This window comes from Sitophilus oryzae, unplaced genomic scaffold, assembly GCF_002938485.1.
Source record: "Sitophilus oryzae breed Bouriz unplaced genomic scaffold, Soryzae_2.0 scaffold_1620_pilon_pilon, whole genome shotgun sequence".
Classification (NCBI taxonomy): Eukaryota; Metazoa; Arthropoda; class Insecta; order Coleoptera; family Curculionidae; genus Sitophilus; species Sitophilus oryzae.
Window position 1 is genome coordinate 4,533,292 of NW_022146304.1, and position 12,674 is coordinate 4,545,965.

Sequence of the window (12,674 nt, forward strand, 5' to 3'; positions counted from 1 at the left end):
TTGTATCATTGAGACAACAACACTTCGGTTATTATAATATTATCTCGATAGCGAGATCTGGAATATCTTAAAAAAGGAATCCCTCTCACACGGAGTAGAGGATTCTCTAAAAGTACTAACCTTTGTCTCGCTATGAAAAGAACACTGGGAGAAGAACAGTCCGTGTTTATACAATATTCCTCATCCCTTTGTTTTCTCCTTTCCTCTAATCCCCACATTTCGGGATGTACTTCTATTTATTTCCATCCAATATTCGTCTAAAAATAAATATTCTAAAAGACTTACATGTAATACGTGTAATTAATTTTTCGATAAGGCTATCGATAACGTATAAAAGAAATCCCTCCCACACGGAGATGGGCATTCTCTAAAAGTACGAAATTTTGTCTCACTGGGAGATACAAATATTTGGCACCTAAATATATAAATAATATTCCCTTGAGAGTGAGATCTAAAATCTCATAAAAAAAGAAATCCATTCCAGAGATAGGCATTTTCTAAAAGTACAAAATTTTGTTTCATACCTTATTTCATTGCTGGGAGATAAAACACTTCGGCATTTATAGTACTCTGTTGATTGCGAGATCTAGAATCTCATATAATAGGAATCCCTCTCACGAAGAGAAGGGCATTCTCTGTAAGTACGAAACTTTGTCTCACGGAGAGGACAACAGTTCGATATATATATGTTATTCTCATTTTTTCTTTTTGTCTAATTCCATTGTTTCCTCCTTGCCTCTAATTTCCATATTTCGAAATTTGCTTTTACTTTAATTATTTCCATTCATTATTTAATTTCCTAAAAATAAGTATTATAAGATACTCACCGGTAATACGTGTAATTAATATCTCGATAGGGGATATCAACAATGACTTATAAAAGGAATCCCTCACACGGAGACGGCCATTCTCGAAAAATGAGAAATTTGACTCCCTGGGTGATACAACACTTCGGCACAACTTCGGTATTTATAATATTCTCTTGATAGAGAGATTTAGAACCTCATACAATAGGAATCCCCCTCACGAGGAGAAGGGCATTCTCTATAAATAGGAAACTTTGCGTCACTGGGAAAACAACAGTTCGATATTTATAATATTATTTGATAGCCAGATTTCTAACCTCATATAATAGGAATCCCTTTCACGAGGAGAAGGGCATTCTCTAAATAGGAAACTTTGTCTCACTGGGAGCACAACAGTTCGATATATACGATATTCTTATTGCTTTCTCCATTTGTCTACTTCCATTGTCTCCTCCTTGCCTCTAATTTCTACATTTAGAGATTTGCTTCCACTTCAATTATTTCCCTCCATTATTTAATTACCTGAAAATAAATATTATAAGATACTTACCTGTGATACCTGTAATTTATCTCTCGATAGTGGGATATCAATATTGACTTATAAAAGGAATCTCTCTCATATGGCCATCCTCTAAAAGTACGAAATTTGACTCACTCGGAGATGCAACACTTTGGCATTTATAATATTCTCTTGACTGCGAGATATAGAACCTTATATAAATGAGAATTCCTCTTACAAGGAGAAGGACATTCTTTACACGTACGAACTTTGTCTCACTGAGAGTACAACAGTCCGATATATATAATATTCTTATTGTTTTCTTCTTTTATCTAATTCTAATATTCCGTTATTTACGTCCACTTCGTTTTTCTCTAAAAATAAAAATTATACAATACTTACATATTGTTCCTTGTGTTCTACCTAGCTGTAGAACACCGTATATTACATAGTAATATCCAAAATGAGTAGAGAATAAACAAAATGGCTTCATCGATCTACGACGAAGAAATCAGAGAGCTACGATCCGCACTGCACCGTGCACGAAATACGAATGAACACCGACCGCCGCGCCGGGGCCGGCGCGGCCACCTACACTGGTGGCGGGAGGGAATTTAGCTTATAGCTTTAAAATTGTGCACGCAGGGACGGTACTACGTATAGAAAAATCAAGATAATACATTCGGACTGGACGCGAATATAATTCGTAGTTAGGCTTGTGCATGAGTACATGGAATGAAATTTAAACTAATAAAATTGTATCGTTTTAAGGTTGCCTATAACTGTTGACTATTAACAATTGTAGGGTTACCATATTAAATTAACATAACATGATCTATAATAAATAAAAAAAAAACTTTCCACATGCTTCTACAAATTATTAGTAATAAGCTCTTATTGCAGCCATATTAAAGCTATTATGGAATAAATTAAAAATGGTAAATTAAAAAAAAAATAACTTTTTAATTTATTTTGTGATCGTATTTTATAATTTTGACCTCTGTTTGACTATTGGAATTTTCTATTATTCTGATTGTAATTAGTTCAGCTTTCTGAGCCTGATGATGGGAATTGTTTAAGTCCCGAAACATGTCGCCCCCCTGCTTTTTTGAAGCATTTAAATTTAAATAAACATAAAGATTGTGAGTTATTTGTCCCCTTACCCGCTTTACAGGTTTTACTTTGATAAAGTTGTTTAACTTTTTATTTAAATTACCTATTGTTGGCAGTATTCGTTTATTTTATTTTTAATATTTAAGTTTGTCCAAGAACCTAGATAGAAGACATTCAAAAAATGACAGTAAATTCAATTTAAATGTGGATTAAAATGACAGGCAATAATTGTCACTGTCAGGTACCCTTTCGTTGGGCAAATTATATTTTTAAACACACGATAACAATTTTATCAAAATGTCGTAATAAGCATTCCAAGGCATAAAGAAGAAAGAAAAAAATATATATGTATTTCTTAAACTGCCACGCTTGGCGGTCTCGTAATTTATATAGAATGCATGCCGGAATTGAAACCTAAACCCCACGGGAAATGCACAGCATCGTTGATAGTTTTATCTGGTATTTCGTAATATAAACGTAAATAAAATAAATTTAAAACTATTAATTTTAAATTTTATTTACTATTATTTTTTTTCCTAAAAATTTTTCGATATGGCTTGCCCTAAAAAGTTATCGATATTTTTCAAGACGGTTTGCAATAAAGTGTTGATATTGTTGACATTTGGTATAAGGATGAACTAAATCAAGTCGCGCATATGCGAAGAGATTTTTTTTTAATATTTAACTAATATTTGTTTTTCTTTTTCAGGTATGTGTGTGATCCGAAGTATATCATCTAGGTGGTAAGATTAAGAGATATAAAAGATATGCGACAATTAGCTCTATATTTTTTTGTTATTAATATAATAATATATACTTTATTAAGTTTTCTAATCTTGTTTTTTATATTTCAATGAACATTTTTATGTTCATTTTATATTTCTATGTTGAATTTTTCTTGCTTCAAAAATAATTGTTATTCTTTTCTAGTTCTTGTATGCATCTCAAAAATGGCTCACCCCTATAACTTTGTTTTCAAATAAAAAAAAACGAGATTTAGTATATTAGTATATGACATAAATTAGGATTGAATGACGTATTCAATTGTTTTTGGCCTGGTTTTTGGTCACTTCCTGTTTCACCGGAAATTATTACAACTTTTGATTTTGAAACGGCACCCTCGGATTTTTTTTTACTTTATTCGATAGAAAATGACACCCAGAATAGAATGGCATATTATATGTCAACTTTTGATATTCTCACTTAAAAAAATCTGGCTATGTTAAAAACACTATGTTTAATCAAGGAGCCTTGGAGAAATATATTTGATTGTCTAATGTTTTTACCGTCTTATCCTGCAAGTCCGACCATCTAAAAGATGCCCAAATCGTACTTTTTATCATATCTCAATTTTTTCAAATAGAACAAGGGTGGTATTAACACTGGTATTAAACAGGTAAGGGTGGCTCGTTAGCATATTTGCATTTTTTACGCATGTTACAATTTTAAATAAACTATATGCGAAAATGTCAAAAGTTGACATATGATATGTCATTCTATTCAGAGTGTCATTTTCTATCGAATTAATTAAAAAATAACGAGGGTGTCATTTAAAAATCAAAATTTGTAGTAATTTCCGGTGAAACAGAAAGTGACGAAAAACAATTGAATATGCCAATCAATCCTAATTTATGTCATATAACACACCAAATCTCGTTTTTTTATCTGAAAAAATAAAAAGGTTGTAGGGGTGAGCCACTTTTGAGACTCACCCGGTATACTGTTTTTTATTAGATCAGCATTATTATTTTTTTTTGATACGTGGTCTAATCAGAAATTTCGTTTTTTTCGCTCGATTTTTTGTAAAGATATTCAAGCTCTATGTATGCATTTTTTTTCTTCTATATTATCCTCATTCTTTAAATTATGCCATTCTCTATTTTTCTTCTTTTTTATGAATTATTTAATTAAAATTTTTCAATTTGTTCTATTTGTCTATTCATTTCTATTCATATGTCCGAAATCATTTGCGTAGCAGAAAATTTATGCATTTAGGCTTCATCTTCCAAATTATATTAGGAGCGTTTTTAACTTTGACAGAGAAGGAAAGAAATTCTTAAAATAAAATATTACGGGGGAACTCTAGAGGAAAATTAAAAAATAATTAAATTCAGTTAAAGCTTCAATGAAGAGTCTGAATCTTATCTTTATTTATAAAATAATATAGCTACTTTCCGTTTATCTAAAAGAAAGCGCACCATCTATCATAAAAGTCTCCCATGATGGATTGCCTCAATTTTATATGCTTTACCTAACGAGATGAAAAGTATAAGAATTTTAACAAAAAAGTTGTCGGATTTTTTTCAAAGCTAATTATGTGTCTTTTTTGTTTATAATATTATTAGCTTTAAGTAGCATCTGCTAAATTACGATATTATTTATTTCTTGGCAAAATGTTTGCCACGTAATTTTTAACGGATATTGTGATATTGTGAGAAAATTATGGTAATTCCACTTATCTCGTTGACTCTGATTGATGATGCCTTTTTGTATGGTAAGTTAATTTGACCGAGAAATTTCGTTTTATTATATACTTGAAAAGTAGTCTTGTAGAAAAAAAATATAGAGAGAAAAATATTAACTAGTTTAAAAACTAATTTAAAAAAAAATCTACTTATAATTTCAAAAAAAAAATTATGGGTAATTCTCGGTAAAACGGGTACACTAATGCTAATATTTGCCCTAATTTAACCATCCTTGTACCTTCTATAGTTTCGAGATCCCAGTGATGGGGGTTGAATTTCAATTACCCTGTATAATGTACCTACATGCTATTATTTTGTCAATTTATTAACTGTAAAAATGTCCTTTGTATAGAAATTTCGTTTAGCATTTATAAGTGACTACTATAGGATTAGGTAGTGCATTTCAGTTGATTTCAAAAAATTTGGACTGCAGTAGACCGCTGCACGACAGAAATCAGAAGTTTTCACGATGTATTTCACGCCGTCCGCGTCCCCGTTACAGTTCATCGAATAATATTGAAATCGTGGCTTTGTCATAATATTTAAGAATTTTAACTTTTTACTAGTGCAGTTATTGAAACTATAAAACACTCAGATACGGGGTTTGTGTGATGTAACGCTGTTTCGGGTAGTAAAAATTAAGTGAAAAAGAAATCGACCGGCGTTGGTGTTGTGTTGTGATTTGTGACAATTTCAAATGTTAATAAAATTGCCGAAAAAATGTTAACTCGTAAAGGAGGGCGTAATTATGTTGTTTTTGGGTGCAGTAATATTCAATAACTCGTTTAATAAGTTCATAGTCACTAGGTTCCTTAATATCTTTTTCTCTTGCAAAAATAAAAAACAAGCACTATTATATTCTTGCGAGTGCCTAGTTTACCTTAATTTTCACAGAAAATTTCTTCCATAGGGAAAATACCGCACAGAACTTTTTACAACGATAACTAAACAATAATTATACATAACCACAAAAAAAAGCTGATTTACGCCAGATGTCTGTCAACGTTGCCAACGTTTAGCCCAATTTAATGTTATCCTTATATTGCCTATTATTTAACTTATCCTTATATTTTACAACATGTGGCAACCGCTCTAACAGAATCTTTCAAACTCACTGCTATCGTCCAGGGAATGGGGGGAAGGGCATTCACTAGTAAAAGTTGGTAGATCCTTTCCAGAAGAAACTATTCCAATGTTTTTTTATCGTCATTTTCAGATAGGACCTTAAAACAATATTCTTATTGTTATAAAAAATGGTGGAAGTTTTGTTGGGATAGGAGTCATAACCCTTTTAGTTACAATTTAAATGCGTTACTGATCTTCTTAACATACATTTTTAACAATGGTTTATCTTATTCTTCTCTTAATTGCTATAGATCGGCATTTTCATTAGTATTTACACACCGGAGGATGAGTTAGTACTAAAGAGATTTTTTAAAAACTTTATACAACAGACGTCCGGCAACACCCAGATATGAGTCAACATGGGACACCTATCCAGTATTATCGATATTATATTAATAGCCTTTTTCCCAATGAAACTCTTACATTAAAGGACTTGACATTGAAACTCGCTACTCTGTTGCTATTTACTTCGGACCACAGAGTTCAGACCATTTCAAAAAGCTCTGTATTTAACATCAGATCAGATCGAGATCAGAATTCCAGATAGAATAAAGACCTCAGGTGTTAAAAAGGAAACAACAAAGGTTTTAGTTTTTCCATACTTTAGAGATAAACCAGGACTATGTGTTGCATCTACATTAATGTATTATTTAGATAAGACTAAGTTATATCGTAACTCTACAAATTCACTGTTACGTTAATTACATACCAGCGACCCCTTCATGCTGCATCGACCCAAAGCATATCTCGCTGGGTAAAAGAAATTTTACAAAGAAGTAGTATTGATACTTGCATATTAAGGGTCCTAGTGTCCGTTATGCCACCACATCAGCAGCTTATAGGTCAGGACTAAACATAGATTTAATTAAAAAAAACGGCAGGCTGGACAGAAAGATCTAAAGTATTTAATAACTTTTATAATTTACCCTTGACAACCAACCCTACAGATTTTGCTAATTGTATTATTAAGAGAATAGATAATTAAGAAAATTCGTAAAAACTAAGAAACTAAACAAGATTAGACTTATTGTGTGTCAGTTTCCTTTTATTGTGAGGTTTACTCGTAGTCATTTAATTTAAATAATTATTTTGTTTCTTATTTTTGGTATTAATTGTTTTACTACTATATCGTTACGATTAATATGGGCAAACATTTTTGTTTAGGTTAAAACATAAGGTAAACATAATATACGCAAATATTTTATTTAGGTTGTATTAATTATAGATAATAATTCTATAATAAAATATTACTAGATATTATCTAGCTTTCTTACCAATATCGCACCGAATAAAGTTTCTATGAACATCTACCAAAAGCTATCATAGAAGGACGGAGATGCGAAGAATATTATGATTGATTACCTGGTAAGGAAGATCAATCTTGATTATTCGACATCGTAGTCCTTCTATGATAGAGCCCTCCCATACCCCAAACATTACCCGATTCAGTGCGATTTACTCCGTCACAAATGAACTAATTAAGGACCGATGGGTCGCCTCCAGGGCCGAAACTGAGGATGTTTGTTTACATTACACATTCTTTCGAACCACTTTGTGCGCGGGATAGGAAAAGTGATACCTACCAAAAGCTATCATAGAAGGACTACGATGCTCGAATAATCAAGATTGATCTTCCTTACCAGGTAAGTCAATCAATCTTATAATTATACATAACCACAAAAAAAGCTGATTTACGCCAGATGTCTGTCAACGTTGCCAACGTTTAGCCCAATTTAATGTTATCCTTATATTGCCTATTATTTAACTTATCCTTATATTTTACAACATGTGGCAACCGCTCTAACAGAATCTTTCAAACTCACTGCTATCGTCCAGGGAATGGGGGGAAGGGCATTCACTAGTAAAAGTTGGTTTCAAAAACAGCTGTTGAACTTTTACTGGCGTAGTCTTAGCAAATCAGTAAATGGGTGAGCTTTTACTAGTAATTGTTAACAATTACTGATTTCCAACTTTTACTGTAATATATACAGAGAAGACCAGGCTACTAGTAACATAGCAAGTTGCCGGACGAATTTACATTTACCCGTTTTGCGTTCGTATTCGAGATTCAGCCGGCTAGTCGGCTGGTCAGGCAGTACGCAGTTGCAGTTGTGCTTGGACGGGTCGGTCGTGACAGACTAGGAATACGACGCGAGGAGTACCGAGTATTTATTATTTTCATTTTAAGTGTTTACCCTCACTTAAGGTAACATTTAAAATAAAACTACTTAAATATTTCTTATTTGAGTGTGTTTACAAGCCAAAACTAAAAATAAATAAATTCTCTAAACCCATAAAAAAAACTAAAGTATTACTCTAAATAAAAAAAAGTTATAACAAGTGTTCAAAAAGACCATCTTCTTGTGCTAGACAGAAGCCTAGGCGGTCGTAAAATCCCCGTCTGACATTGGCTAACATATTAGGGCTAATAGTTTGGAAAGCCTCTCGTATTTTTTCTTGAAGCTCATCCATATTATTAGCCCTATTATGACCATACACTTTGGATTTTACATAACCCCACAAAAAGAAATCATTGGGAGAAAGATCTGATGATAAGCGGGCTACAAAATAGTTCCATATCCCCTAATTAAACCGTTGGGAAAAGTATCGTTCAAATATTCTTGAACCATACGGGCATTGTGGGCAGGGCAACCACCTCAGCAATTTGATTACTTGAAACCGTGGGATTTTGATCCGCTGTAGCACAAATGAATGAACGAAGAAGTTTCTGAGGGCTTATGATCAAGAAAAATCACAGATCCTCCTGGGTCTGAGTAAGAACAATCTTCGGATTGTCACGGGGTTTTTAACAGGACACTGTCTCCTCAATGAACACCTCAGTAGATTGAAACTAAGAAGAAACGGCGAATGCAGATTCTGTGGGGAAGATGGGGAAACACCAGTACACCTCATCACTGAGTGCGCCGAGACGACAACCATTCGTGCCATGAATTTTGGTACGACTGATATTGGAGATGGAGAACTACCCTCTATAAAACCGTCCCAGATACTGGCTTTTGTCAAAGCCCTGGGACTGTATGATGAGTTATGATTCAAGAAAGGGGGACACAATGGATCTGTAAGGTCGAAGTGATTAACCCCCCTCCCACTCATTCTAAATTCTAAAAAAAAAATTCTAGCACAAATGAACACTTGCTTTAACTCCTGTTCTTCATTAATCAACACATCAGGCATTTTGAGTTTTTGTGGGGACACGCACCTATGTGTTTCAAAATTATTAATAACTCTTGATATAGTAGGTAAAGATGGAATTGGCCTGTTTACAAAAGTTTGTGGAAAAATTGTTTTATGTCCCGATAAGACCGATTTTGGAAATACCATTTTACAATTTGAATTTTCTCACGAACTTCGTAAACATCCATTAGTTTACTTAAAAAATAAATTTTACACGAGAACTGTCGCGAGAATCTATGTATTCGTTTTGGCTATTAAAACACGAATAAATACAAATTCTGAAACATTCTTATCACATATCTACCTATTTTTATTTTATCGCATTTTTTCGCCCGCTTTTTATCCGTCGGACGGGTATACGCTAATTCGTCCGGTTCTTCCTATGTTACTACTACGGTGGTCCGGTCTGTATACCGATTGCTTACGATATATTCTCCGATGGGGGTAGCACTGGCGGAGAATGCACCAAGCCTATTGGTCTGAAATGTTGGTATTAATAAATAATAAAATAAAAAAATATTTATGTTGCACATTTTTGTATAAAAAATCTTTATATTTAGATTTATATTATTCCTCTTGTGAATGCTTTAAACCTTATAGTTCATAAACAGCTAAAACATCTGCTGCTTTGCTTTGAACTGAGATATTCCGTTTTGGTAAAATGTAGGTATCTAGTAAAATGCCGACACAAGGCAAACAAAAGATTTCGTAGCAAAGCAACCCATTCTACTAAATTCTCCTTTTAATAAAACAAAGAAGTCTTCAAATATTTTGCATGTCGAGAAATTCTTTTATATCATCCTTTACTTATACATCGCCTCTTTGTGCACTAAAGAAGAGATAAAACGAGAGAATATAATTGAAGATTTTTATACATGGTGGGTCTTTTGTACAGGTCTAGCAGGATTTTGAAGTTAACAGAAAAATATATTTTAAGAACATTTTATTTTTATTAAAGAGATCTTAGTGCACGGCCACACAGAAAGCGTTTTTTGCGTTTTTAGCGTGAAGCGTCTTTTGCGTCTAAAACAAAATAACAGGATTATATAGGAGTGGCCCCACCAAAAGCGTCTAGCGTTCGGCGTATCTCGCAAAAAACGCAAATAAAAACAAATCAATTTGTTTTCTGTAGCGTCTTTAGCGTTTTCTATGAGACCCCGTCATAGGCGGACGTAATATTTGATAATACAATAAAAACAAATTAAATAGTATGCATTTTTTTTTTCATTTTAGGATATTATCTAAAAATATTTTTATAGAGAACATCTACTGTTTAGGAAGATTCTATTAAATTCAAAAATTTGAAGGAAATATTTGAAAAAATAATGTAGTTTGAAATGTTAAAACAGTAATAAATTAAAGGAATATTTTCTTACGTGTAAAAAATAGTTTTTTTATGCGTAAAAAGTGTTTCTTTTTCTGCGTAAAAAAGGTTTTTTTAACAGAAACAAATAGCTTTTGACGCGTAAAAAACTATTTTTTACGCGTAACAAATAGTTTTTTAAACGTAAAAAATATTTTTTTTTCTGTAAAAAAGATTTTTTTATCAGAAAGAATAAATTTTTGACGCGTAAACATTATTTTTTTACGTGTAACAAATAGTTTTTTACACGTAAAAAATATTTTTTTTGCGTAGAAAAGGGTTTTTTACCAGAAACAATAAGTTTTTGACGCGTAAAAAATAGTTTTTTACGTGTAACAAATAGTTTTCTACCAGTAACAAATAATTTTATACGCGTAAAAAATAGTTTTCTACCAGTAACAAATTGTTTTATACGCGTAAAAAATAGTTTTTTACGTGTAACAGTTTTATTGGCGTAAAATAATAAAAATAGTTTTTTACGTATAACAAATGTTTTTTTACACGTAATAATTTGATTCACTTTTACAAAATTTGTATTAAAATATCAATATTTTTGATAAACACATGGACTGCTCTACAATTACACGTCGCGTCACTACGTATTTCTAAGGCGTTAACACGTTTCATTACAACGAGCTCGTGTGTCAGGGCCGTCTCACTAGCTCGTATGTCACGGCCTTGAATTTTTACTCCCAGCGCGCGTAAAGAAGTTTCACTTCAAAGTGTTTCATAAATCATATCCTAAAATTGCATTAGCAACTAGAAATATTTACTATTCTATTATATAATTATAATTATTTATTATATTATATTATAATTATAACAAGTACTAAACACTGCAACATAAGAAAACTATACACATAATATAAACTAAAATTCGTAAAATAAATGGCAAAAAATAATTATTATTTTTACACACACTCCTGGCACTAGCAGTAGATTGTGTTTGTCTCCGAATATATGCCCCGGCCCGTCCACAATTCAATCCCAGCATCTTTTATCTTCGTCTCTTCAACGCTAACGACGCCGATCTCGCCTATCTCTTTCCCACAGGATTGATTGTTGGACGGGCCGGGAATACACGAGCTTGCGACGTTACTAATTGACATCTTGATAGAAACTGCAGACCTGCCGCGTCTTTTGCGTGTTTTTAATGGACACAAATCGAAAAAAGCACTTAAAACGGAAAAAAACGCAAAAAGCGCTTGAGACGCAAAAAACGCAAAACGCTTCAAACGCTTTCTGTGTAGCCGTGGGCTTAAATGATTTGTTTAAAAAAAATGGCCGTTCAATACAAATGTCAATAAAAGATCCATTTTTTTTAGATTCTATTATATTATACCGATTTAAACCAAATTTTTTGTAGAATAATTGTGTAGCTACAAAACTGATCTGTCGATGATTTATTAGCAATCAGAATAATTACAAAGAAATTCTATGGGCTAATTTGACGACTTGAGAGCAATGATGCTCTAATTAACGTGATGAGGTCATCTCTAACGAAAAATCCTTTTTAAAATTCTTTCAAATCCCCCAGATTGTCTTTTAAGTTTTCTTGTAGGTATTGGCACCGAATATTAACTGAAGACCTAAGTACTTGGCTGGAGGAAAACTGCGGAATTAGTGTGTTATTCCAACTGAAACAATAATCTAATAAATAAAAAGTTAGTTTAAAATATACCGCGCTGGCAACTGTTTCTTTTGGGTCGGTATTTACATGTGTGGAAGTAAATCGCAGAGGGATCTTATTAAGTCGGAGTGAGAGAAATGCGACGGTGTGTTGTTGCGGCGTTGCCGGTACGCCTTTCCCTATCAATTAAAGTAAAATCACGATGGCAAACCGCTTATTTTCGAAAAGATAACTAGATAAAATCATTAGATATGTTTCTGAGCATCTGAAATGGAATTATAAGGATATCGTTAGGGTGTCCATTTTTTTAATAACGCGGAAATGTCAGTAATCGCGATAATATATAAACTCAACGTTTTAACACAACACGCCATAGCTTAAGAACGACTTTAGATATTGAAACTTTTTTTTATTTTGAAGATCAGATCTTTTACAATATGTTTATAAGAAAAAATCGATAAGGTTGATTTTTCCATTC

General features: G+C 32.6%; 1 protein-coding gene across 3 annotated transcripts in view; it reads left to right on the forward strand.

Annotated features, from left to right (window-relative positions):
- The window catches only part of LOC115880166 (protein sidekick), a 709,828-nt gene that overhangs the window by 75,551 nt on the left and 621,603 nt on the right, over window positions 1-12,674 (forward strand). The window lies entirely within an intron of this gene.